Below are 25957 nucleotides of genomic sequence, written 5' to 3'. Positions count from 1 at the left end.
TGTCTCCAGTATTGGCAGGCAGATTCTTTACCACTGAGTCACCTGGGAAGCCCCTACTGTTGTGTATGTAGATATATACCACAAAGGCCCTCTCCTTTTTTGAGGGAATTCTGGTTGACCAACTTACTAACATGGATGATGCATGCCAGTTGACTGTTTTAATTTGGAATGAGTGAAGGGGCAACCTGTGTTAGGCTGCAGGTCTATGACAGGTAGAATGAAGAATGGCCTGCTTTAGGCACCAATACAGAGATGGGATCTTGACTTTTTCTCAAAGTTCATATTTGTTTTAGAAAGCATCCTTCTATTTTTGTTGATTGGTTGATGATTGGTTGGTGGGTTGATGGACTGGATGATTGGTTGGTTGGTTGACTGGTGGATAGGTTTGGCTTACAGATAAGTCCTAGGCCTCTTGCTGTTCTGCCTGCAGAGTCAGGAAACCCAACTGTGCAGTTCTTCCATCAGCTTATCTTTGACTAGTGCCCTTCACTCCTGTTTTACCCCACTGTTTGATGTAGAAAGTGTGAGTTACTTAGTCGTGTCCAACTATTTGTGACCCCATGGACTGTAGCCCGCCAAGCTCCCCGTCCATGGAATTCTCCAGGCAAGAATACTGGAATGGATCCCTTCTCAACCCAGGGATCAAACCCAGGTCTCCCACTTTGCAGGCAGATCCTTTTGCTTCCCTGGTGGCTCCGATGGTAAAGAATCTGCCTGTAATGCAGGAGATCTGGGTTCAATTCCTGGGTTGAGAAGATCCCCTGGAGAAGGGAATGGCTACCCATTCCAGTATTCTTGCCTGGAGAAATTCATGAACAGAGGAACCTGGTGGACTACAGTCCATGGGATCACAAAGAGTCAGACACAACTGAGCAACTAACACTTTCACTTGATGTAGAACCTAGAGTCTCTTCAAGGTGGTTGCCTCCCACTGGCACCTCTGTTTCCCACAGCATGTTGTAGCCTTCGTTCCCTCAACACACTTCCATTCTTTTTCTGTCTCCCAGAAATTCATTGAACTTTCTTATCCATTGGTGACACACATTTCCTTGCCCTCATCTTGAGCTTCTCACTGTGGGTTAACTACTTCTATATATATTTTTCCACAATGGTTTTGGAGAAATGTCAAAAGGCAGGTGTGTGCTCAATCTGCCTTCTTAAAACTGAAGCACATACTTGACAGTATATTCTGATACACTCTGCATTGTCTATGTCCAATAATGACTATGATCTTTTAATTTGTTTGAAGTAGTCAGCCTATCAATCCTAGTATTTCATTAATTTTTAATCCAGCTACATAGCTTGATGCCTGCCTGTGAAATAATATATGGATCTGCAGAGGAGGAATAGAGTTGAAGTAGTCTATGGAGCTTATAAATCCAGCCTTTGTGACTGGAACAGAGGTTGACAAATGGGTCTCATGGAAACTTTCTCTTTCATTAGCAATGTTACTACGGCAACATGAACATTGGGTCTGATCTTAGGAGAAGCTAATCTCTAAATTTGAATTCCCATGACACTCAGATGATACAGGAGATGTAAGAAATTTTCTGAATAATTATTTTTAAAGTCTCTAGAACTATAATCTTGTTCCAACTTTCAACCTACATTTCACAAATTTACCTAAGACAGAGTCTGAAGGTTGGACACTGACCAAGGAGCAGAGAGGTCAGAGAATGCCAGAGATAGTGTGGCAAAACTCCATGGGAGAGCTGAGTAGAGTAACAAGGGGATGGGATCCGGAATCATGGTGAATTGTTTTATTTCCTGCTCTAGTGAAGTACCAAGCAAAAACATGGCACAGGCACAGCCCAACCGGCAACCTGCCTTTTCCCTCATACTAAACACCGCACAGTAAGCCACAGATTCATTCCTCCTACCCTAAGGGACAAGGTCCCCAGTGGGAACTTGAAGGTTTTTCTTCCTGCATTGAAAGCCCAGGAAGTGACTGTTGTCCCTGGTGACAGCAGCAGCTAGCTGTTCATCATAGCACCTGTGCCTTCAACTACTGTTTCCCCAAAGCTTTGAGCTGAGCTGCTGGCCTCCCCACAGAAATCTAGCGTTTATAGTCACTGCACTTCATATAGTCACTTTAGGGCTTCCCTTGTAGCTCAGTCGGTAAAGAATCTGCCTGCAGTGCTGGAGACCAGGGTTCAATCCCTGGGTCGGGAAGGTCCCCTGGAGAAGGAAACGGCAACCCACTCCAGTATCCTTGCCTGAAAAATTCCATGGACAGAGGAGCCTGGTAGGCTGCAGTTCATGGGGTTGCAAAGAGTCAGGCACGACTGAGCGACTAACACTTGTGCTTCATACTCCACATGAAATATGCACAATGGGAAAACCATTTCATGTTCACCTTCTTGCTTCTATAAACACCCATACACATTCACGGTAAGAAGAGTTTTAATAAAACTCCTATGAGAACTGTATAGATGCAAGACTAAGTGAAGATCTTTTTTTAAAACCAGTCCTTTAAAATATTTTCAGTGTGGACATATTTTAAAGCTCACCCAGGGGAGAAAGCAACTACTTATTTACAACGTTGTGCTGGGCACTTATTCCCCTATAGTCACTGGATGGCTCCTATTATCTCATTACTCTTTAATGGATAATAAGGCATATTGAGAAAAGAAGAGACCTCATAGGAGGGAATTCTGCATGAGATTGTCACAGGGCAACCTAGGTGGAAAATAACAGACTATTAGTGAAATGCCAAACTGGAAAATAAGTACCTGAACACAACATCTGCAAGGTAACAAAGATAGAGAAAAACACTGAACTGTTTAAGCTCTAATCAATCTAAAAAGAATGCTGAAAATGGCTAAAACAAGGCTGAGGACCTGTTAAAGTTTAAAAAGCATTTGCTTTCAGTTAGTTGGAGTATTTTTCACTCAGTCTTAAAATTCTTTTTTTTTTTTTTCACATCTCACTATAAGCCTGTTTTTACAATAATCACTAATTATTCTTTTCTTCTTATATAAATTTCAGGTGTCGCTTAGTCTCTTAGTCATGTCCAACTCTTTGCAACCCCAAGGACTGTAGCCCACCAGGCTCCTCTATCCATGGGGATTCTCCAGGCAAGGATACTGCTGTACATTGCCATTTCCTTCTCCAGGCGATCTTCTGACCCAGAGATTGAACCTGCATCTCCTGCAATGGCAGATGGATTCTTTACCACTGAGCCACCAGGGAAGCCCTCAAGTTCTCACACACACCTAGTTACTTAGTCATGTCCGACGCTTTGTGACCCCATGAACTGTATAGCCCACCAGGCTCCTATGTCCACAGGGATTCTCCAGGCAATATACTGGAGTGGGTTGCCAGTCCCTTCTCCGGGGGATCTTCCCAACACAGGGATTGAACCCAGGTCTCCAATATTGCAGGCAGATTCTTTATCAGCTGAGCTACCAGGGAATGTACAGTACTATAATTTGACATCTGTATACACTACAAAGTAATCACCACTACAAGTCTAGTTACCATCCATCACAATACAGTTGACTCACTTCACCTACTTTATTCACCTCCCAAGTACCTTCCTTTCTGGTAACAGGTAATCTGATCTCTGTATCTACGAGTTTGGTTTTTGCTGCTGTTATTGTTTGTTTTGTTTTTAGATTCCACACAGGAGTGAAATCAGGTGGCATTTGTCTTTCTCCATCTGACATTTCAATTAGCATGATACAGTTAAGGTCCATCCATGTTGTTGCAAATGACAGGATACAATTCTTTTTTATGGTTGAGTAGTATTTCATTCGGAGAAGGTGATGGCACCCCACTCCAGTACTCTTGCCTGGAAAATCCCATGGACAGAGGAGCCTGGTAGGCTGCAGTCCATGGGGTCACTGAGAGTCGGACACGACTGAGCGACTTCACTTTCACTTTTCCCTTTCATGCACTGGAGAAGGAAATGGCAACCCGCTCCAGCGTTCTTGCCTGGAGAATCCCAGGGACGGCAGAGCCCGGTGGGCTGCCGTCTATGGGGTCGCACAGAGTCGGACACGACTGAAGCGACTTAGCAGTATTTCATTACGTATATACACCACTTATTCCTTATCCAGTCATCCACCGATGGACACTTAGGTTATTTCCATATCTTGGCTATTATAAAGAATGCAACAATGAACATAGAGGTGCATGTATCTTTTCAAATCATTGTTTTCATGGTCTTCGGATATAGTTCCAGAAGTGGAATTGCTAGATCACATGGTAGTTCTACTCTTAATTTTTTGAGGAATATCCATACTCTTTTCCATAATAGCTACACCAATTTACATCCGCACCAACAGTGTACAAGTGTTCCCTTTTCTCCACACCCTCTCCAACATTTGTTACTAAGAAGTAACAAATGCCTTTTCTACAATAACCATTCTAACATGTGTGAGGGGATGTGATTTGATTTGTATTCCCTAATAAGTCGTGATTTGAGCATTTTTTCCTGTGCTTGTTGACCATCTGTATGTCTTCTCTGGAAAAATGTCTACTCAGAGACATTTTAAAATTCAAATGCTTAAATTGAATTCAGATTATTTGATTTTGGTTATTGAACCACTATTATTCTTAAACAAATTGTGTGTGTGTGTGTGTTCTGCAAAATAAAGAGTTTACTGTAGTTCATGGCCCCACTTACACATGATCAGAATGGCAATAGCACATTCTTGGAAGGTCTCTGCTAACTATGGCATCAGTTGCCTTTTCACACCCATGATTCAAACTGTTCAGTCAGCTAAAATGGGTAACAAGCGACCTCGTCTAAATTACAGGAATTTGCAGGACAAGCTCCAGAAAGCACTCAGCCAAATGCCTGTGCAATTCTATGAGACAACCCACAATTTCTTCTGGTAATGGTCCAGAGGCCCCCTTGACAAGGAGCAATTCTGATTCAGGGCCTCTTTAAGCCCATCTTGAAGTAAACAGAGAGCATTCCTTGAGCAGTGAGTCACTTCCGGAGCTGAGGAGTGGCTGGGTTTTTAATTTATCTATTGAACTTCAGTCATGATGAGTAATAATCCTATAGGAAATATCTCTTCTTCACAGGAATGTCAATATCTGAAGCAGAGTGAGTGATCTGTGCACTTCCTCACAGGACTCAGAAACACCAGGTTTTAAATGGCCAAGGAAAAAATGCCTTTTACAGTTATGATAATACAAGAGAACCCCGAGATTTTGTGCCTGGTTTTTTGTGTTTTTCTGTTTTTTCCACACACTAAAATATAGCTCATAAATATGTTCTTGATTTATAAAAGCTAGGAAAATTGAGTGTTCCTTAATTGCCTTTCTTCTCCCATAATTGCATTTTTACTTGTGTTGATGCTCACAGGAAAGGGAGGGATCAATGTGAAGTCCTCTAAACACTTAACATTGTCAGGTCATATTCCAGGGCTTCACATATTTTATCTCACTTAACTCATACACCACCCTAGAAGATATGAGGTCTTATTGCTTCATTTTTACAAAGAATATGAGATTCAGAGAAGCTATTTAGCTCCCCAAGGTCACAACTTTAGTAAGTTTTATATAATCTGTCTGACTTTAAAGACCACACTCCTCCTATGACCCTGTTTCCTTGAACCAGCTCAAAGTAGTAACTAAAAATGGTGAAATGGTGATTTTTCTTCTCGACCTACCACAAAGATGAAACCCATATTGTTTGTGCTCTTGTAGATTACATTATTATGCTAAGCCATGACAAAAATCAGAGAAACTCATTGTCTTGTTTTTATCATAGGTGCAGCTTGCTTGTTTTGTAGATTGAATTCCAGATTCACTCTCCATCTACTTCCAAGATAACCCAAAGTAATTTACAAGCTGAAGCACAACATAAAATATGACATTTACAACAGAAATAGAACTGAGTTGGTCAAAAGGAGCTAATCCATTTATTCAGTCGTTCAGCAAGTATATATTAACCAGGTATTTCTCTAGAAGTCGTCTTACCTGGAACCTATTATTATAATTAAGTATAGAGTAATGCTCTGTAATAAGGGGGAAAAGGAAGTGTGCTATATTACAAGTTTGCATTTTCTAATAAGTTAAAACTATAAATTTCACACTAGAGATAAAATATTCCTAGAAGAAAAATCAAGGAGATGAGTCATCTGGATCTTTACAGACAGAGCATGAGTAACCTAGTGGAGAAAATCAACACTACCATTTTGCAAAAGACAAGACATGCTGATCAAATGGACCAGTCTCGAATCAATTTTCCGTATGCTTACTCTCTACAGGAATTGCAGTCTTAGTCATCAAATAACATGGATCAATACCTGGCTCTGAGGGACTTCCCTGGAGGTTTAGTGGTTAAGAATTTGCCTTCCAATGCAGGGAACATGGGTTCAATACCTGATCGGAGAACTGAGTTCCCACACGTTGCAGGGCAGCTAAGCCCACATGCCACAACCAGAGAAGCCTGTGTGCCACAACTAAGGCCCAAAGCGGCCAAATAATAAATAAATAAATATTAAAAAATAACTGGCACTGAGAAGCATCTCTGAACAATCAGACAATAGTACAAATTTCCAGTTCTCACACTACACAGGGGAAAATATCCTCACCCTAGAAAACTTGTCTTTCAACAATGAACTCAGTACGAGATGATACCTATCATCTATATATGCTATGGTAAGCTTTCAAAATAAATATGCAATAGGCCTAAAATATTTACCATAACAAGTGTTAGGTATTGTTTAGTTTTTGTGTTGTGGGATTTGGATGACAACTTCTCAAGGTACAGAAAGAGGAAAAGAATATCTAAGACCTGTCTGAATGAGCACCATTTGTTTCTTTGTGATTGACCCCGATTCTTCCAGCCTCCTTCCTACCCCCCACCCCATACATTTCCTGATTTGAAGTTGAGAAAAAATTGAACATAGTAAAGAGTCCTTCATGAAAATGCAGGGAGATTGCAGACACGGAGGCAATAGAGTGGTAAGATGAGGTCTCTGTTTCATGATTCTTTGATTCTTAAAATATTGTCATCTTTCTTGGACCTCTCCCTACTTGATATTCTGCAAGCATCTGGCATTTCTGACAACCCCAAGGTTTTTTAGATCCTGTCCTCATTGCTTTTAGGATATAAGTGCTCTAGTGATGATCTCCTTCCTGTTTGGATCGCTTCTCACCCTTACCCTCTCTTCTCTCAGCAACATACTGGGTCTGCCATGTCCTACTGCCCGCTCTCAGACAGACACTTGACCCTCTGCTCAGCTCAATCTACCTCTTCCTGAGGGACACTTACTCATGTCTACTGTTCCCATTGGCCCCTCAGTTTCTCCATGAATATTCTCTTCCACAGAGTTGCAGCTTTAACAGTTATTTACTGGGTTCTCTCACCAGCACCTCAAATACAACATGGCAGAAACAAAGGACATTTTCTTGCACTCTGTCTCACCCTGCACACTGTGCGTTAGGCAAAGGCACCCTCATTCGCTTAGATACACAGAAAATTATTGGCATATGTTGGTCACTATACCTCAATAGTTTCTAGAAAGGTGATGTTTTAACTGCATATTGGTCATGAGCCACTTTGGGCATCCAGTAAAAGTCGTGTGCCCCTGTGGTGGTCATGAGACCAGGCCTCTCAGACCTCCAGTTGCAGGGAGCGTCATTGACTGGGCACCCTGGTTGCTGTGCTTAAAAACAGAGCTACTGCCTTTGCATCCCAGCTATGCCTCTGACTGGCTGTTCCCAGACAATTACTAAACACAGCAGGAATATTAAGGCCCAGCCATTCCTGAGAGACAAGGGACTCCTCTGAGTAATTTGGCTGGAAGATTCCTCTACGGGCTTTTTTGAAACTTCCTTAGATGGAATAGCATTCTAAAAGGATTCTACCAGAACTTCCTTCCTTCCCTCTCTGAAGGCTCTCCCAGCCTCTCCCAGCTCCCTCCCCATTTTCTCCCCAAGGAATTTTGCCTAAGAAAATTCTTATGTGTTTAAAAGGATCTTGACATCTGCTTGTTGGGGGATGCTGTCTAATAGAATCCTCTCCCCAGTTAAATTCACACGTGCATTTCCACAAAATCTGACACACAAATTTGAGATTTGTGCATCCCCTTAGCTCACTCATGAGACTTATAGGAGGAGCCCCTTGGCCACTATGATTGACCAGAGACATATTAACGTATCTTTTGTTACCCAAACTTCATTGACCAGAGACGTATCAGTACATTTTAGAGAAGGGTACAATTAACATTACTGTGTGAAGTTGTTAGAGCTTAAAACTGATCAAGGGTTCATTATACAACTTAGAATTGTCATTATCATTCACATTCTGTTCCATTAGGGTTTTGTTTCAACCTTGTGTATATTACAAACATAAAATTTTCAAAAGTGATGCATCACAAGATTTTGAGTGAAGATTTTTTTTGGTGAAAATTATGCAGATACTTTCTGATTGTCCAAGTGACATATTTACTAATGTCTCAGAAGATGAGAGTTCTTCAGAATATAGTTCTGATTCAGACGATGTGAATATTGGGCCAACAAAAAGAAAAAAAACCTGGGACTTCCCTGGTGGTCCAGTGGTTAGGATGCCATGCTTCCAATGCAGGGATGCAGGGGACACAGGTTCGATCCCTGGTTGGGAAACTAAGATCCCACAGGTCTTGCTGTGCAGGGTGTCCGAAAAACATAAATAAATAGGCAAAAACCCTGAGTGAATGATTCTAATACAGAAAGTGAAAATGAAACTCCCAGGGCTGCTCTTCAAAAGAGTGGATTGAAGACATCCCATACAAAATTAGAAGACTTGACAGGGGTGTCAGGTGTGTAGGTCTTCCCAGGTGGTTCCAGTGGTAAAGAACCCGCCTGCCAATGCAGGAAACTAGAGACAGGGTTGGATCCCTGGGTCCGGAAGATTCCCCTGGAGAAGGGCATAGCAATCCACTCTAGTATTCTTGCCTAGAGAGTCCCATGGAGAGAGGAGCCTGAAGGGCTATGGTCCATAGGGTCACAAAGAGTCAGACACAACTGAAGTGACTTAGCACACCACACAAGTATAACTATAGAATGCAGTAACCCACAAAGTGTTAGTGAAATAGCAAACTTAAGCTTTGGCCAGCCAAAATAAAAATCGCTGGCCACAGTTGTTAGCTTCTGCAAGAATCCCCCAATCAACTACCAACAGCTATATGCCAATAAAATGGACAACTTGGAAGAAATGGATAAATTCTTAGAAAAGTATAACTTTCCAAAACTGAACCAGGAAGAAATAGATCTTAACAGACCCATCACAAGCACAAAAATAGAAACTGTAATCAGAAAGCTTCCAGCAAACAAAAGCCCAGGACCAGACAGCTTCACAGCTGAATTCTACCAAAAATTTAGAGAAGAGCCAACACCTATCCTACTCAAACTCTTCCAGAAAATTTGAGAAGGTAAACTTCCAAACTCATTCTGTGAGGCCACCATCACCCTAATTCCAAAACCAGACAAAAATGCCACAAAAAAAGAAAACTACAGGATAATACTGGAGGCGGTCCTAAGATGGCGGAGGAATAGGATGGAGAGACGACTTTCTCTCCCACAAATTCACCAAAAGAACATTTAGACGCCGAGCAAATTTCACAAAACAACTTGTGAATGTTGGCAGAGGACATCAGACATACAGAAAGGCAGATTATAGTCTTCAAAAGGAGGTAGGACAAAATATAAAAGATAAAAAGAGAGCTGAAAGAGGTAGGGACGGAGATCCGTCCCAGGAAGGGAGTCTTAAAAAAAGAGAGAAGTTTCCAAACACCAGGAAACACTCTCTCCGGCGGGTCGGTGGCGAGCCTTGGAATAGCAAAGGGCAAAATAACTGGGAGGAAAAATAAATAAATTATTAAACCCCGCGGTTACGTACCTAGCAGCAATTCCCAGCGGGAGCGGGCGCATAGCCCAGACCCACGCTTCCCCAATTAGCAGGCGGAGCGGGCAGGGAGGGGCGGGCCGAATTGCTTTGGGCTAGGGCTGAGCCTGAATGCCCCCCGGGCAATCTGAGGGAACTAGATTGAGATAGCAACCTAGACCGTGGGATAGCTTTCCCGCGAAAAGCCCTAACCTAAGAAAGACACCGCCAGGCCCGGCTCACAGAACAAAGGACTGAGCAGAGTAAACCAGCCGCAGACCGGCCCAGCCCCAGCAGGAGACAGGAAGGGGAGGGCAGCGAGAGCCGGAAGGGCGGAATCAGGGCCCCAGAGAGGCATTCTATAGCAAACTGCAAAGAGAGCTCTCTGCTAACCAGAACTACTTGGAACTCTGGAGGGTCTACACCTGCCGAGAGGGTTGCAGCCAGAGATCAGCTCCTCAGGGGAGAGCACGGCACACCTGGGAAGCTGCGCCCATTGTACACCCAGAAAACCGAGCGGCTGGGTCGGGGGAAGGGAAAAAGGTGCAGCCCCCGACCGCGCTAGGCAAAAACCTGATCACTGGCGCTGCTCGGACCTGGGAAGGGCTCAAAACCCAGGCCCAACAAAGTCGCGCTTTTGTGAAGTACCCAGGAACCAGAACCTGAGCGGCTTAGACCTGGGAAATACAGGTAACCCCAGGGGCCGCTTCAGACAGTTCCCGGCAGTGCAACCTAGAGCCTGAGCAGTGTAGACTGGGAAAGCACACACGCCGTGAGCGGGGCAAACCCAGAGTGGCTGAAACATTGTGAGCACATGCCAGTGAGATTTGTTTGCAGTGTTCCTCCCTCCCCACAGCACGACTGAACAAGTGAGACTAAAAAAAAAGTGACCACCACCGCCCCCCTTGTGTCAGGGCAGAAATTAAACACTGAAGAGACCAGCAAACAGAAGAAGCTAAAAGAAACAGAAGTAATCGTTTTGGAAGTGAGAGATGCAACAGATTAAAACCCTGTAATTAGCACCGACTACATAGGAAGGGACCTAGAGACCTTGAGAAGTACAAGCTGGACCAAGAAACTATCTAAAAATGAACCGACTCCACACAGTCCATAACAGCTCCAGAGAAAGTCCAAGATACATTTTTACTAGTTTCATTTTTTAAATTTTTAAAACTTTTTAAAATTATTTTTTTGTTAATTTTAAAATTTTTTTATTTTATTTTTTATTTTATTTTTATTTTTAAGTCCCCTATTACTCCTTAAATTTTCATTTTTATAACCTACTATAACCTTGCAAAAAAAAAAAGACCCTACTTTTATTTTTTCTTTTTTTTCTTTTTTTTTCTTTATGACATTATTTTTAAAGTAAACTTCATATATATCTATTTTTATAATTTTTGTGACTTTGGTGGGGTTTTTTTTCTTCCTTTTTTTTCTCTTTTTTTCTTCTTTTCTTTCTCCTTTTTTAATATGGTATTTTTGAGAACCTAACCTCTACTCATCTATTTCTGCTTTATTGACTATGCCAAAGCCTTTGACTGTGTGGATCACAATAAACTGTGGAAAATTCTTCAAGAGATGGGAATACCAGACCATCTGACCTGTCTCTTGAGAAACCTGTATGCAGGTCAGGAAGCAACAGTTAGAACTGGACATGGAACAACAGACTGGTTCCAAATAGGAAAAGGAGTACTTCAAGGCTGTATATTGTCACCCTGCTTATTTAACTTATATGCAGAGTACATCATGAGAAACGCTGGGCTGGAAGAAACACAAGCTGGAATCAAGATTGCCGAGAGAAATATCAATAACCTCAGATATGCAGATGACACCACCCTTATGGCAGAAAGTGAAGAAGAACTAAAGAGCCTCTTGATGAAGGTGAAGGAGGAGAGTGAAAAAGTTGGCTTAAAGCTCAACATTCAGAAAACTAAGATCATGGCATCTGGTCCCATCACTCCATGGGAAATAGATGGGAAACAGTGGAAACAGTGTCAGACTTTACTTTTTTGGGCTCCGGAGTCACTGCTGATGGTGACTGCAGCCATGAAATTAAAAGACGCTTACTCCTTGGAAGGAAGGTTATGGCCAACCTAGATAGCATGTTTAAAAGCAGAGACATTACTTTGCCAACAAAAGTCCGTCTAGTCAAGGCTATGGTTTTTCCAGTGGTCATGTATGGATGTGAGAGTTGGACGGTGAAGAAAGCTGAGCGCCGCAGAATTGATGCTTTTGAACTGTGGTGTTGGAGAAGACTCTTGAGAGTCCCTTGGACTGCAAGGAGATCCAGTCAATCCATCCTAAAGGAGATCAATCCTGGGTGTTCATTGGAAGGTCTGATGTTGAAGCTGAAACTCCAATACTTTGGCCACCTCATGCGAAGAGTTGACTCATTGGAAAAGACCCTAATGCTGGGTAGGATTGGGGGCGGGAGGAGAAGGGGACAACAGAGGATGAGATGGTTGGATGGCATCACCGACTCGATGAACATGGGTTTGGGTAGACTCCGGGAGTTGGTGATGGACAGAGAGGCCTGGCGTGCTGCAATTCATGGGGTCACAGAGAGTCGGACACGACTGAGCGACTGAACTGAACTGAACCTCTACTCTAGATTTTTAATCTTTGCTTTTTAGTATTTGTTATCAACTGTGTATCTTCAAGAACCCAATCTTCAGCACCCATTTTTACTTGGGAACGAGATCACTGGCTTGATTGCTCTCTCCCCCTTTTAGCTCTCCTTTTTCTCCACCAAGTTGCCTCCATATTCCCACTCCCCCTTTCCTTCTCTACCCAACTCTGTGAATCTCTTTGTGTGTTCTGGGCTGTGGAGAACACTTAGAGAACTGATTACTGGCTGGATCTGTTTCTCCTCTTTTGAGTCCCCCTTTTCTCCTCCAGGCCACCTCTGTCTCCTTCCTCCCTCTTCTCTTCCCTGTGTAACTCCATGAACACCTCTGAGAGATCCAGACAGTGGAGAGCTCATAAGGAAGTGATTACTGGCTAGCTTGCTCTCTCCCCTTTTGATTCCCCTCTTCTCTTCCTGGCTATCTCTATCTCCCTCTTCCCTCTTCTCCATGTAACTCTGTGAACCTCTCCAGGTGTCCCTCACTGCAGAGAAACCTTTCATCATTAACCTAGATGTTTTATCATCAGTGCTGTATAGATGGAGAAGTCTTGAAGCTATTGTAAGAATAAGACTGAAAACCAGAGACAGGGGACTTAAGTCCAAATCTTGAGAACACCAGAGAACTCCTGAATCCAGGAAGCATTAAATGAGAGGAGCTCATCAAACGCCCCCATACCTACACTGAAACCAAGCACCACCCAAGGGCCAACAAGTCCCAGAGTAAGATATACCACGCAAATTCTCCAGCAACACAAGAACATAGCCCTAAACTTCAACATACAGGCTGCTCAAAGTCACGCCAAAGCCATTCACATCTCAAAACTCATTACTGGACACTTCATTGCACTCCAGAGAGAAAAAATCAATCTCCACCCACCAGAACACCGACAAAGCTTCCCCAACCAGGAAACCTTGACAAGCCACCCGTCTAACCCCACCCACAGTGAGGAACCTCCACAATAAAGAGGAACCACAAACTGCCAGAAAACAGGCCACCCCAAACACAGCAATATAAACAGATGAAAAGGCAGAGAAATACCCAGCAGGTAAAGGAACAGGATAAATGCCCTCCAAATCAAAAAAAAGAGGAAGAGCTAGGGACTCTACCTGATAAAGAATTCCAAATAATGATAGTAAAAATGATCCAAAATCTGGAAAACAAAGTGGAGGTACAGATAAATAACCTGGAGACAAGGATCGAGAAGATGCAAGAAAGGTTTCACAAGGACTTAGAAGAAATAAAAAAGAGTAATTATAAAATGAATAATGCAATGAATGAGATCAAAAACACTCTGGAGGGAACCAACAGTAGAATAACGGAGGCAGAAGATAGGATAAGTGAGATAGAAGACAGAATGATAGAAATAAATGAAACAGAGAGGAAAAAAGAAAAAAGAATTAAAAGAAATGAGGAAAACCTCAGAGACCTCTGGGACAATGTTAAACGCACCAACTTATGAATCATAGGAGTCCCAGAAGAAGAAGACAAAAAGAAAGACCATGAGAAAATACTTGAGGAGATAATAGTTGAAAACTTCCCTAAAGTGGGGAAGGAAATAATCACCCAAGTCCAAGAAACCCAGAGAGTCCCAAACAGGATAAACCCAAGACAAAACACACCAAAGCACATAATAATCAAATTAGCAAAGATCAAACACAAAGAACAAATATTAAAAGCAGCAAGGGAAAAACAACAAATTACACACAAGGGGATTCCCATAAGGATAACAGCTGATCATTCAATAGAAACTCTTCAGGCCAGAAGGGAATGGCAGGACATACTTAAAGTGATGAAAGAAAATAATCTACAGCCCAGATTACTGTATCCTGCAAGAATCTCATTCAAATACGAAGGAGAAATCAAAAGCTTTACAGACAAGCAGAAGCTCAGAGAATTCAGCACCACCAAACCAGCTCTCCAACAAATGCTAAAGGATCTTCGCTAGACAGGAAACACAGAAAAGGTGTATAATCTTGAACCCAAAACAATAAAGTAAATGGCAACGGGATCATACTTATCAATAATTACTTTAAATGTAAATGGGTTGAATGCCCCAAACAAAAGACAAAGACTGGCTGCATGGATACAAAAACAAGACCCTTATATATGTTGTCTACAAGAGACCCACCTCAAAACAAGGGACACATACAGACTGAAAGTGAAGGGCTGGAAAAAGATATTCCATGCAAATAGAGACCAAAAGAGAGCAGGAGTAGCAATAGTCATATCAGATAAAATAGACTTTAAAACAAAGGCAGTGAAAAGAGACAAAGATGGACACTACCTAAGGATCAAAGGATCAATCCAAGAAGAAGATATAACAATTATAAATATATATGCACCCAACATAGGAGCACCACAATATGTAAGGCAAATGCTAACAAATATGAAAGGGGAAATTAACAATAACACAATAATAGTGGGAGACTTTAATACCCCACTCACATCTATGGACAGATCAACTAAACAGAAAATTAACAAGGAAACACAAACTTTAAATGACACAATAGATCAGTTAACCTAATTGATATCTCCTAATTAATATCTATAGGACATTTCACCCCAAAACAATGAATTTCACCTTTTTCTCAAGCACACACGGAACCTTCTCCAGAACAGATCACATCCTGGGCCATAAATCTAGTCTTGGTAAATTCAAAAAAATTGAAATCATTCCAAGCATCTTTTCTGACCACAGTGCAGTAAGATTAGATGTCAATTACAGGAGAAAAACAATTAAAAACTCCAACATATGGAGGCTGAACAACACCCTGCTGAATGACCAACAAATCACAGAAGAAATCAAAAAAGAAATCAAAATATGCATAGAAAGGAACGAAAATGAAAACACAACAACCCAAAACCTATGGGACACAGTAAAAGCAGTGCTAAGGGGAAGATTCATAGCAATACAGGCTCACCTCAAGAAACAAGAAAAAAGCCAAATAAATAACCTAACTCTACACCTAAAGCAACTAGAAAAGGAAGAAATGAATAACCCCAGGGTTAGTAGAAGGAAAGAAATCTTAAAAATTAGGGCAGAAATAAATGCAAAAGAAACAAAAGAGACCATAGCAAAAATCAACAAAGCCAAAAGCTGATTCTTTGAGAAGATAAATAAAATTGACAAGCCATTAGCCAGACTCATCAAGAAACAAAGGGAGAAGAATCAAATCAACAAAATTAGAAATGAAAACGGAGAGATCACAACAGACAACACACAAATACAAAGGATCATAAGAGACTATTATCAGCAACTATATGCAAATAAAATGGACAACTTGGAAGAAATGGATCAATTCTTGGAAAAGTGCAACTTCCCAAAAGTGAACCAGGAAGAAATAGAAAATCTCAACAGACCCATCACAAGCGCAGAAATTGAAACTCTAATCAGAAATCTTCCAGCAAACAAAAGCCCAGGACCAGATGGCTTCACAGCTGAATTCTACCAAAAATTTAGAGAAGAGCTAACACCTATTCTACTCAAACTCTTCCAGAAAATTGCAGAGGAAGGTAAACTTCCAAACTCATTCTATGAGGCCACGATCACCCTAATATCAAAACCTGACAAAGATGCTACAAAAAAAGAAAACTACAGGCCAATATCACTGATGAACATAGATGCAAAAATCCTTAACAAAATCCTAGCAAACAGAATCCAACAACATATTAAAAAGATCATACGTCATGACCAAGTGGACTTTATCCCAGGGATGCAAGGATTCTTCAATACCCTCAAATCAATCAATGTAATACACCACATAAACAAATTAAAAAATAAAAACCATATGATTATTTCAATAGATGCAGAGAAAGCCTTTGACAAAATTCAACATCCGTTTATGATAAAAACCCTCCAAAAAGCAGGAATAGAAGGAACAAACCTCAACATAATAAAAGCTATATATGACAAACCCACGGCAAACATTATCCTAAATGGGGAAAAACTGAAAGCATTTCCCCTAAAATCAGAAACAAGACAAGGGTGCCCACTCTCACCACTACTATTCAACATAGTTTTGGAAGTTTTGGCCACAGCAATCAGAGCAGAAAAAGAAATAAAAGGAATCCAGATTGGAAAAGAAGAAGTAAAACTCTCACTGTTTGGAGATGACATGATTCTCTACATAGAAAACCCTAAAGACTCTACCAGAAAATTACTAGAGCTAATCAACGAATATAGTAAAGTTGCAGGATATGAAATTAACACACAGAAATCCCTTGCATTCCTATACACCAATAATGAGAAAACAGAAAGAGAAATTAAGGAAACAATTCCATTCACCATTGCAACGAAAAGAATAAAATACTTAGGAATATATCTACCTAAAGAAACAAAAGACCTATATATAGAAAACTATAAAACACTGGTGAAAGAAATCAAAGAGGACACAAATAGATGGAGAAATATACTGTGTTCATGGATCGGAAGAATCAATATAGTGAAAATGAGTATACTACCCAAAGCAATCTATAGATTCAATGCAATCCCTATCAAGCTTCCAACGGTATTCTTCAGAGAACTAGAACAAATAATGCCACAATTTGTATGGATATACAAAAAACCTTGAATAGCCAAAGCAATCTTGAGAAAGAAGAATGGAACTGGAGGAATCAACCTGCCTGACCTCAGGCTCTACTACAAAGCTACAGTCATCAAGACAGTATGGGACTGGCACAAGGACAGAAATATAGATCAGTGGAACAAAATAGAGAGCCCAGAGATAAATCCACACACCTGTGGACACCTTATCTTTGACAAAGGAGGCAAGAATATACAATAGAGCAAAGACAATCTCTTTAACAAGTGGTGCTGGGAAAACTGGTCAACCACTTGTAAAAGAATGAACCTAGAACACTTCCTAACACCATACACAAAAATAAACTTAAAATGGATTAAAGATCTAAATGTAAGACCAGAAACTATAAAACTCCTAGAGGAAAACATAGGCAAAACACTCTCTGACATAAACCACAGCAGGATCCTCTATGACCCACCTCCCAGAATACTGGAAATAAAAGCAAAAGTAAACAAACGGGACCTAATTAAACTTAAAAGCTTTTGTATAACAAAGGAAACTATAAGCAAGGTGAAAAGACAGCCCTTGGAATGGGAGAAAATAATAGCAAATGAAGCAACGGACAAACAATTAATCTCAAAAATATACAAGCAACTCCTGCAGTTCAATTCCAGAAAAACAAACTACCCAATCAAAAAGTGGGCCAAAGAACTAAACAGACACTTCTCCAAAGAAGACATACAGATGGCTAACAAACACATGAAAAGATGCTCAACATCACTCATTGTTAGAGAAATGCAAATCAAAACCACAATGAGGTAGCATTTCACGCCCGTCAGAATGGCTGCTATACAAAAGTCTACAAGCAATAAATGCTGGAGGGGGTGTGGAGAAAAGGGAACCCTCTTACACTGTTGGTGGGAATGCAAACTAGTACAGCCACTATGGAGAACAGTGTGGAGATTTCTCAAAAAACTGGAAATACAACTGCCATATGACCCAGCAATCCCACTGCTGGGCATACACACTGAGGAAACCAGACTTGAAAGAGACACGTGTATCCCAATGTTCATCTCAGCACTGTTTATAATAGCCAGGACATGGAAGCAGCCTAGATGCCCATCAGCAGATGAATGGATAAGGAAGCTGTGGTACATATACACAATGGAATATTACTCAGCCATTAAAAAGAATACATTTGAATCAGTTCTATTGAGATGGATGAAACTGGAGCCCATTATACAGAGTGAAGTAAGCCAGAAAGAAAAACACCAATACAGTATACTAATGCATATATATGGATTTTGAAAGATGGTAACGATAACCCTATATGTGAGACAGAATAAGAGACACAGATGCATAGAACAGTCTTACGGACTCTGAGGGAGAAGGTGAAGGTGGGACGTTCTGAGAGAATAGCATTGAAACATGTATATTATCATATGTGAAACAGAACACCATTCCAGGTTCGATGCATGAGACAAATGCTCAGGGTTGGGACAATGGGATGACCCAGAGGGATGGGATGGAGAGGGAGGTGGGAGGGGGGTTCAGGATGGGGAACACATGTAAACACATGGCTGACTTATGTCAGTGTATGGCAAAAACCACTACAATATTGTAAAGTAATTAGCCCCCAACTAAAATAAGTAAATTTATTAAAAAAAAAAAAAAAAGAATCCCCCAGCCAATAATGAGTTAAGAACTCTGCTGAGAACCTGCGCTTTTCTTTCCACCCGTACTACATTCCCTTTACTTCTGACTCATCTTTCACCTGATACACAAGACAGTCTTATAATTTATACCTCTCCTTCCAAATATCTTTTTAAAATTCATTATTCATGATCCTTTAACTTTTTTCTAAAGAGAAAATCTACTTGCATCATTCACCTGTTCATAAACTTCCATTACTTGGAGGATAGCCCATTCATTGATCAAGGTTATGTCTGCTCCACTCAACCTTCCATATTCATCATCCTGCTTCAGGCACAAGGAAGGTTTTTTCATCCCTTACGTGGCTACCATATTCTAAAATGGCCTTTCTCCTAGATTTGCAAGTTAAAAATGATCCTCCACCTTTAAGGCCCAGTGTGACTGCCACTCCCCTCCTGAATATCACTTTATTCCTTCATCTCAACGTCCATCGTAAGTGGTTTTATGAGGAGCTGCCTTCCCCCTACAGTGTAGGTTCCACACAGACTGCTTATGGATGTTTTCCTCCCCACAGAGCAATGTCTTTCCCATAGCAAGTGCTCAGTAAGTATTTGTTGACCTGAACCACACCCAAGCACCTACAGAATAAACTCAATACTTGTCACAAGGGCATTTAAGATCTTCCATAATCATGTTCCTTACAGCACTTTCTCCACCATGACAAGGTTGTCCTCAAGAAATCTTATACAAGGATGATTTTTGTGCCAGCAAACTGACCACCGTCTAGGGTCTGGTAGTCAGCTCTCAGAAACCAAAAGCATGTCTTTCCCATTAGCCAGAGTCATGATGTAGAAAATCAGAATGCCAGTTTCTTATTTTACGGCAAGAAATTCTTATTTTGGAGATTATGCATGCTTAGTCGTTCAGTCATGTCCAGCTCTTTGCGGCCCCGTGGGCTGTAGCCCTCCAGGCACCACTCTCCATGGAATTTTCTAGGCAAGAATACTGAGTGGTTTGCCATTTTCTACTCTAGGGGATCTTTCTGATGCAGGGATCAAACCCACATTTCCTGAGTCACCTGCATTGGTAGGCAGATTGTTTACCACTGCACCACCTGGGAAGACTAGAATACCTAAAATGTCTACAATCAGTAATTACCTCTCTGCAGGCAAATCTAAAAAGAATGTTAAGTTACAATCAAAAGACTGATTGGTGAGTCAGAAAGAGAAGAAGAATCAGATTAATTGAATATTTAATAAGATCATTTGTCCATTTATTTATTCATCCAATTGAATATCTACTCAAGCCCTCAGATGCTGGCATTTCCCCCATACTATATTCTTACCTATGAAGCCAAAAGACTATAAATCATTTGGGTAAAACTCCCTTCTTCTTGACAGAGTTTTATGAGGATGGCCAAATATCAGTTGCTAGGCTTTAAAGACTGACTAATTCTCCTTTTTCTGATGGTTTTCTTTTTGTGTGTTAATTTTACATATTGTATCTTGCTGCAGTGTAATCCCCTAGGTCAGTAATACTGCTAATATTTAAGGTGATTTAGCATAGCTGAACTCTGGCCCATTATGTATTGACAGCCTTCTCTCCTCTGTGTCCTTGGGAGAGTACATTGCCGTGGCCTCCTCGCTGTCCTTCAGGCATCTTCCACTTGTCCCTCTTACAGAGGGCCCAGCCCTGGCCTGCCTGCCGTATTTTTCCTGATAACACAGCTCACTCAACTCTCCTAGATCTGAAAGCTGCCTCTTACTACTGCTAACCCTGGTACATTCTTCCTATCTGGCACATCCATCCCCTGACCTCTTCCTCTCCAAAGCCTGCCCTCTCCTTCAAGATTCAAATCAGATTCCAGTTTCTCCTTGTTCTCCCATCCAATCTGAACTCTCCCTGATTAGAACTCTCATTCATTCTGGATACCACCTACTGGTCACTTTGCCCTGTGCTACTTGAGTTTTTACTTAACCTTCTATTGAGGGAATATGATGCATCATCAACTAAATTGTAAATTCCTTGTAAACAAGGATTTTGCTTGTAATGTGACAGTTTAGATAACTATAATGCATTTACAGAGACAGGGAAGACTTTCCTCAATACCGCTCTCTCTAGGACCTTCCGTCATCATGATATTGCACCCTCTAGAACTCTCCTCCTTGTCAATTCTCCCCTCTGGCCTTGATGTTCTTCTCACTTACTATGGACCTTTCTGCTATAGTCCAGGCTTAAACCCTACTGGCTCCATCCTTGCATCTTGTTCCCCATCTCTGCCTTCCTCTCATCCCCTATCCTTTCCTGCTGCCCTGGCAGAGCCTATGGACTTCCCAGCCATCTCTCTCCTTCCTCAAACTAGCTCCAGAGGTGCACACTGGCCTCCAGACTAGGAACCTTAACTCCAAGCTTCTTATCCTCCATCCCATCTGTGCCTCTACTCAGAATTAAGCTGCATGTTCTTGCTGAGTGTGCTGCCCTTAGAGCACCTATCCCCCACTCTCCATCCCCAACCCCAGCTGAGAGAGGGTCAACAAAGAATATATGGAAGCACAGTGATGATGGCCCCTCCTAAGTAACAAGTTACTGAGTCATTCCATCAGAACAAGATGTACTGCTCCATTTCCTTGCATTTGCAGGAAGAATTTGGGTTCTGCCTGCCACATAGTCAGCACCTTGACCAGCACCAAAGGAGTCTGGCTTCACACTGTAGCAGCATGGAATCTTCCACGGCCAAGGCCATGTGGTTAAGACCAAGGATGGCCAGGCCAACAGATATGGGTTCTAGGACTGAACAGAGTCATGGTGACCACCAGGCACTCTCCACCATGCAAGGAAAAGAGAGAATCTGGGTGGTATTGATTCTCACATGTGTATCCATGGTAGGAGCTGGAGACTGGGCATGACTAGGTCTGAAAGCCTGCCTCTTCTGCTGACTCTGGCAGCAGCATTCAAGACTGTGTACAAGCAGAGGATAGAGAACTCAAATATGAGAAAGTGGCGGCTCTCTAGGTTCCATCGTAGAAGAAAAGAAACAAAGTAGGAGGTTGTCCACTTCAGCCTTACCCAGGGAGCACTCTCAGCCAAGTCTACTCTCTAAAGAGCTCTACTCTGAGAACCCAGATGTGGCTGAACCAATAGGACATCAATAGGAAATGGATTGGGGCAGTCTCTTGAGTGTATATACTTCCTGGTCTTTTCTTCAGCAAAACTGAGACTGAAAAAGTGTAAGACTTTGAGACAACAGCCAGAAAAGGGAAATGCCCTTTGGAGGGGTTGTTCTCCCATAGGTGAAGAGCTGCTTTGGCAGCCTCTGTAAATTTCAGCAGGCCAGGTGGAGCCCCTACTGTATTCTTTCATGGTGGTTTACCCTCTACCCCTCCTCCCCTCTAGTTGGATAGACATCAGAGAGGACCTGACATCCAGCAAACATGAGACTCCAGAATGAGGGGAGTTGGCAGACAATGGGGTCCCCAGTGGTGCCCCTCATATGCAACACTGATATTCTCAACCACAGTGGTATTCATGGTTTTAAAATGGCCTGTTTTTCCATTAAAAATATATATATATATAAAGTATTAACAACTTGCTTGGAGTCACCCACTACAAAGAGGTTAACTAAGTAAAGGTCAAAAATATTTTTTCTATTATTTTAAACAGAGTTTAACAAAAATCTTTCAGAAATGGAGTGTACATTTCCATAGATTCAGAAATAGAGGAAAGGAAACATTTCTGCTCCCTAGTCTTTGAACAAAATCAGAGACTGTCATGGCACTATCCCAATTTAACTCGCACATCTTCAGAAGAATTCCCCTAGGCCTTGCCTATGGGTGAACAAGAGGAGAAGACAGAGGAATCCTACTCAACCTGCGTTGCTTTCCTTACATGACTTTGTTCCCCCCTCATTCCCCAAACGTATGCAAATGCACATTTCGGGGCTTGTCTATGTGTACAACTGGTCCCCCCCCACACACACACCCCCGTGCCCAGTACACCCTGGGAGCAGCCTGCACTAGCCCCAGGCAGTGTGTCTGTGCTGCCAGCTTCTGTGTAGAAGTTTCCTTGAGCAGGCTCCTTCTTGTGTGAACACACCTTTCCAGGAGGGGGTTGTGTCTGGAGCTTCCAGGCTTGTTGCCTGGTGGTTCCTCCTTGATGGAAACCCTAATGCCGGTGATTTTTCTCTAAGCCGTCCGTAAAAAAACCATGTTGAGCTCCTGTGACCCAGATTTAGTGAGAAGCCAGAGGTTTACTCTCTGTTACATGCTGTGGAAAGCGGTTGCTGTCAAATCAATGTTTTTCTTTGTTTTGTTTTTTTTTCTTCCATTTTTCTCTTATTTTTTGGTCCACTTTTGGTGCAAACCTGCTTTCCTTCATATGGTACAATCTACTTCCTGCTAGAATATTATTTGACTTTGAGTTCATCAATATATTTTATGGTCAATTTTAGCTCATTATTTAATGCTCTGGAAGAGCATTTTAGTCAGTTCTTGATTCAGAATTGTTATCATGAGTATACAGTATAGATTCTTTTTTTAAAAAATAAGGTTATAGTTGTTTGATAATATTGTGTTAGTTTCTGCTGTATGATGAAGTGAATCAGCTCTGTGTACACATAGACATATGTAGACATATGTATACATATGTCTATAGGGGACATATGTATATCCCCTCCCTCTTGAATCTCCCTCTACCCACCCACATACCACCCATCTAGGGTTACCACAGAGCACCGAGCTGAGCTCCCTGTGCTACAGAGCAGGTTCCAACTAGCTATCTATTTTATATATGGTAGTGTATATATGTTAATTCCAATCTCCCAATTCATCCCACCCCCCATTCCCCTCCACGTCCACGTGTCTGCCCTCTCCGTCTGCTTCTCTATTCCTGACTTGCAAATAGATTCATCTGTACCATTTTTCTAGATTCCACATACATACACTAATATATGAAATTTGTTTTTCTCTTTCTGACTTACATCACTCTGTATGACAGTCTCTAGGTCCATCCACGTCTCCGCAAATGACGCAATTTCATTCCTTTTGTTGGCTGAGTAATAGCCCATTGTGTATACATACATCTTCTTTATCCATTCATCTGTCAATGGACATTTAAGTTGCTTACAGTATTTAATTCTTATATAAAGTATGGTTCTAGGTCTAGAATTGTTTTTCTTCATTATTATTATTATTATTATGACTCTAGACTTAACATTTCACTGGCTCTGACCACGTCTGTAGCTCCCATTGACATCTTCTTTCTCTTCCTGGCTTGCTACACTGCTTCTCATCTGAAGAGAAGGAGAAACCAGAATCAGGTACTTGTTAAGAAGTTTGGTCCAGGAGAGCCGGTAAATCTGAGAAGAACCAGGGAAGTGAATACATGGCTTTGCTTGAGTCAGAGTTTCACACATGAGGCTTTTCAATACTTCCTTCTGTGTCAGGGCTTTACTTTGGAGAGTTGAAGATGTAAGGCAGATAAGTGGGGAATCTCATTCCTTTGGTGACCCCACAGCATCTCAAAGGACAAAGGCGATCTTCTGTTGACTGACAACAGACTGGATTCCATCATCAACCTGAGGCTTTTCCTTGAAAATTCTCACATTTCTAGCTGTGCTCATGGTATTTTGGCTGAGCAAAAATGTGTGAAGCAAAAAGACAGAGATACAATGTGCGACCATTACAACTTTTCTCCCCAAGTTAAATTCTGGCCTGCAGAGTGGTTAATGACTTGCTTGTGAGGTTCAGATACTTCTGGACTTACTAACGTGGCAGCCCAATTATTTGGGTAATGTAGGGCCTGAGGAATGTCCCTTCACATTTCTTTTTGTATTGTCACCGTGTTTCTTTAAATTTTTTTTAAATTACCGGGTAATTTCTTTACAATATCGTGAAGGTTTTTGCCATACATCTACATGAATCAGTATTAGGTATACATGTCCCCTCCCCCTGGAATCCCCTCCTGCCTTCCTCCCCATCCCACCCCTCTATGTTGTCACAGAGCACCAGCTTTGGGTTCCCTGTGTCATACATCGAACTCCCACTGGCTATCTATTTTACATATGGTAATGTATATGTTTCAATGCTATTCTGTCATATCACCCCACCCTCTCCTTCCCTCACTGTGTCCAAAATGTCTGTATCTCCTTTGCTGCCCTGCAAGTAGAATCATCAGTACTATCTTTCTAGATTCCATATATATGCATTAGTATATGGTATTTGCCTTTCTCTTTCTGACTTACATCACTCTGTATAATACACTCGAGGTTCATCCACCTCATTAGAACTGACTCAAATGTGTTCCTTTTTATAGCTGAGTAATATTCCTTTGTGTTTACTTACTACAACTTCCTTATCCATTCATCTGTTGATGGGCTTTTAGATTGCTTCCATGCCCTAGCTATTGTAAATAGTGCTGCAATGAACATTGGAGCTCAGGGTATATGCCCAGTAGTGGGATTGCTGGGTTGTATGGTAGCTTTATTCCTAGCTTTTTAAGAAATCTCCACACATTTCTCCATATTGACTATATCAATTTGCATTCCCACCAACAGTGTAAGAGGGTTCCATTTTCTTCACACCCTCTCCAGAATTTATTGTTTGTAGACTTTTTGATGATGGCCATTCTGTTGGTCACCTCTTTTTTTTTAATTAATTAATTTATTTTTATTTATTTGGCTGCACCAGGTCTTAATTGCAGCCTGTGGGATCTAGTTCCCTGACCAGGGATTGAATCTGGGCCCCCTGCATTGGGAGTGTGGAGTCTTAACTACTGGACCACTAGGAAAGTCCCTCTCTTGGTCACCTTTTAACTTTTGTCTTTCTTCCTTGGTCCTGTATGTGAATGCTTGTCTTTCCAACTAGAGGCAGGGTCCCTGTCCTAAACCCTGCAACACCTGCTCTAAAGCCCTCACAGCCAGGGATTTATGGTCCAAATTCTCCCAAATTACATTCAATAATGAGCAAACCCTTCTGACTCAGAGAACCTCCAGTTAATTAATTACAGGACCCAACTAAAATCATTTTTGGCAGATGTCATCCAAAACCAAATTGATTCATACCCAATTATCTCACAAAACAGGTACAGTTATTTAGAAACTAAAACAAGTACATCTTTCAATTAATGCATACTGGCAGTTTCATCAGAACACACTTTGATCAAAACTATGTTATCTGTGGGCACATTATCCAGGTTTTATACAGTCATTGAGGGGAACTAGTAACAACTGCTTGAACACTTTACAGGCCCCAAATTTCTTTTCATGCTCTACAGTGTAAAATTTTCAGGACTTAATTAATCATTTTCTGAAGTACCAGAAAAGCCACCAAACA

General features: G+C 41.5%; 1 long non-coding RNA gene across 1 annotated transcript in view; it reads right to left on the bottom strand.

The window, feature by feature from the left end:
• The window catches only part of LOC145518864 (uncharacterized), an 87888-nt gene extending 63306 nt beyond the window's left edge, over positions 1 to 24582 (bottom strand). Inside the window, exon 1 of the long non-coding RNA XR_014063360.1 lies at positions 23605 to 24582. This is a non-coding gene — a long non-coding RNA (uncharacterized LOC145518864). The remainder of the gene's footprint in view (positions 1 to 23604) is intronic.
• Positions 24583 to 25957: the final 1375 nt, after the last annotated feature.

This window comes from Giraffa tippelskirchi, chromosome 8 (assembly GCF_054371585.1).
Source record: "Giraffa tippelskirchi isolate mGirTip1 chromosome 8, T2T-mGirTip1v1.2.pri, whole genome shotgun sequence".
Lineage (NCBI taxonomy): Eukaryota > Metazoa > Chordata > Mammalia > Artiodactyla > Giraffidae > Giraffa > Giraffa tippelskirchi.
This window is presented reverse-complemented; position numbering and strand designations above follow the sequence as displayed.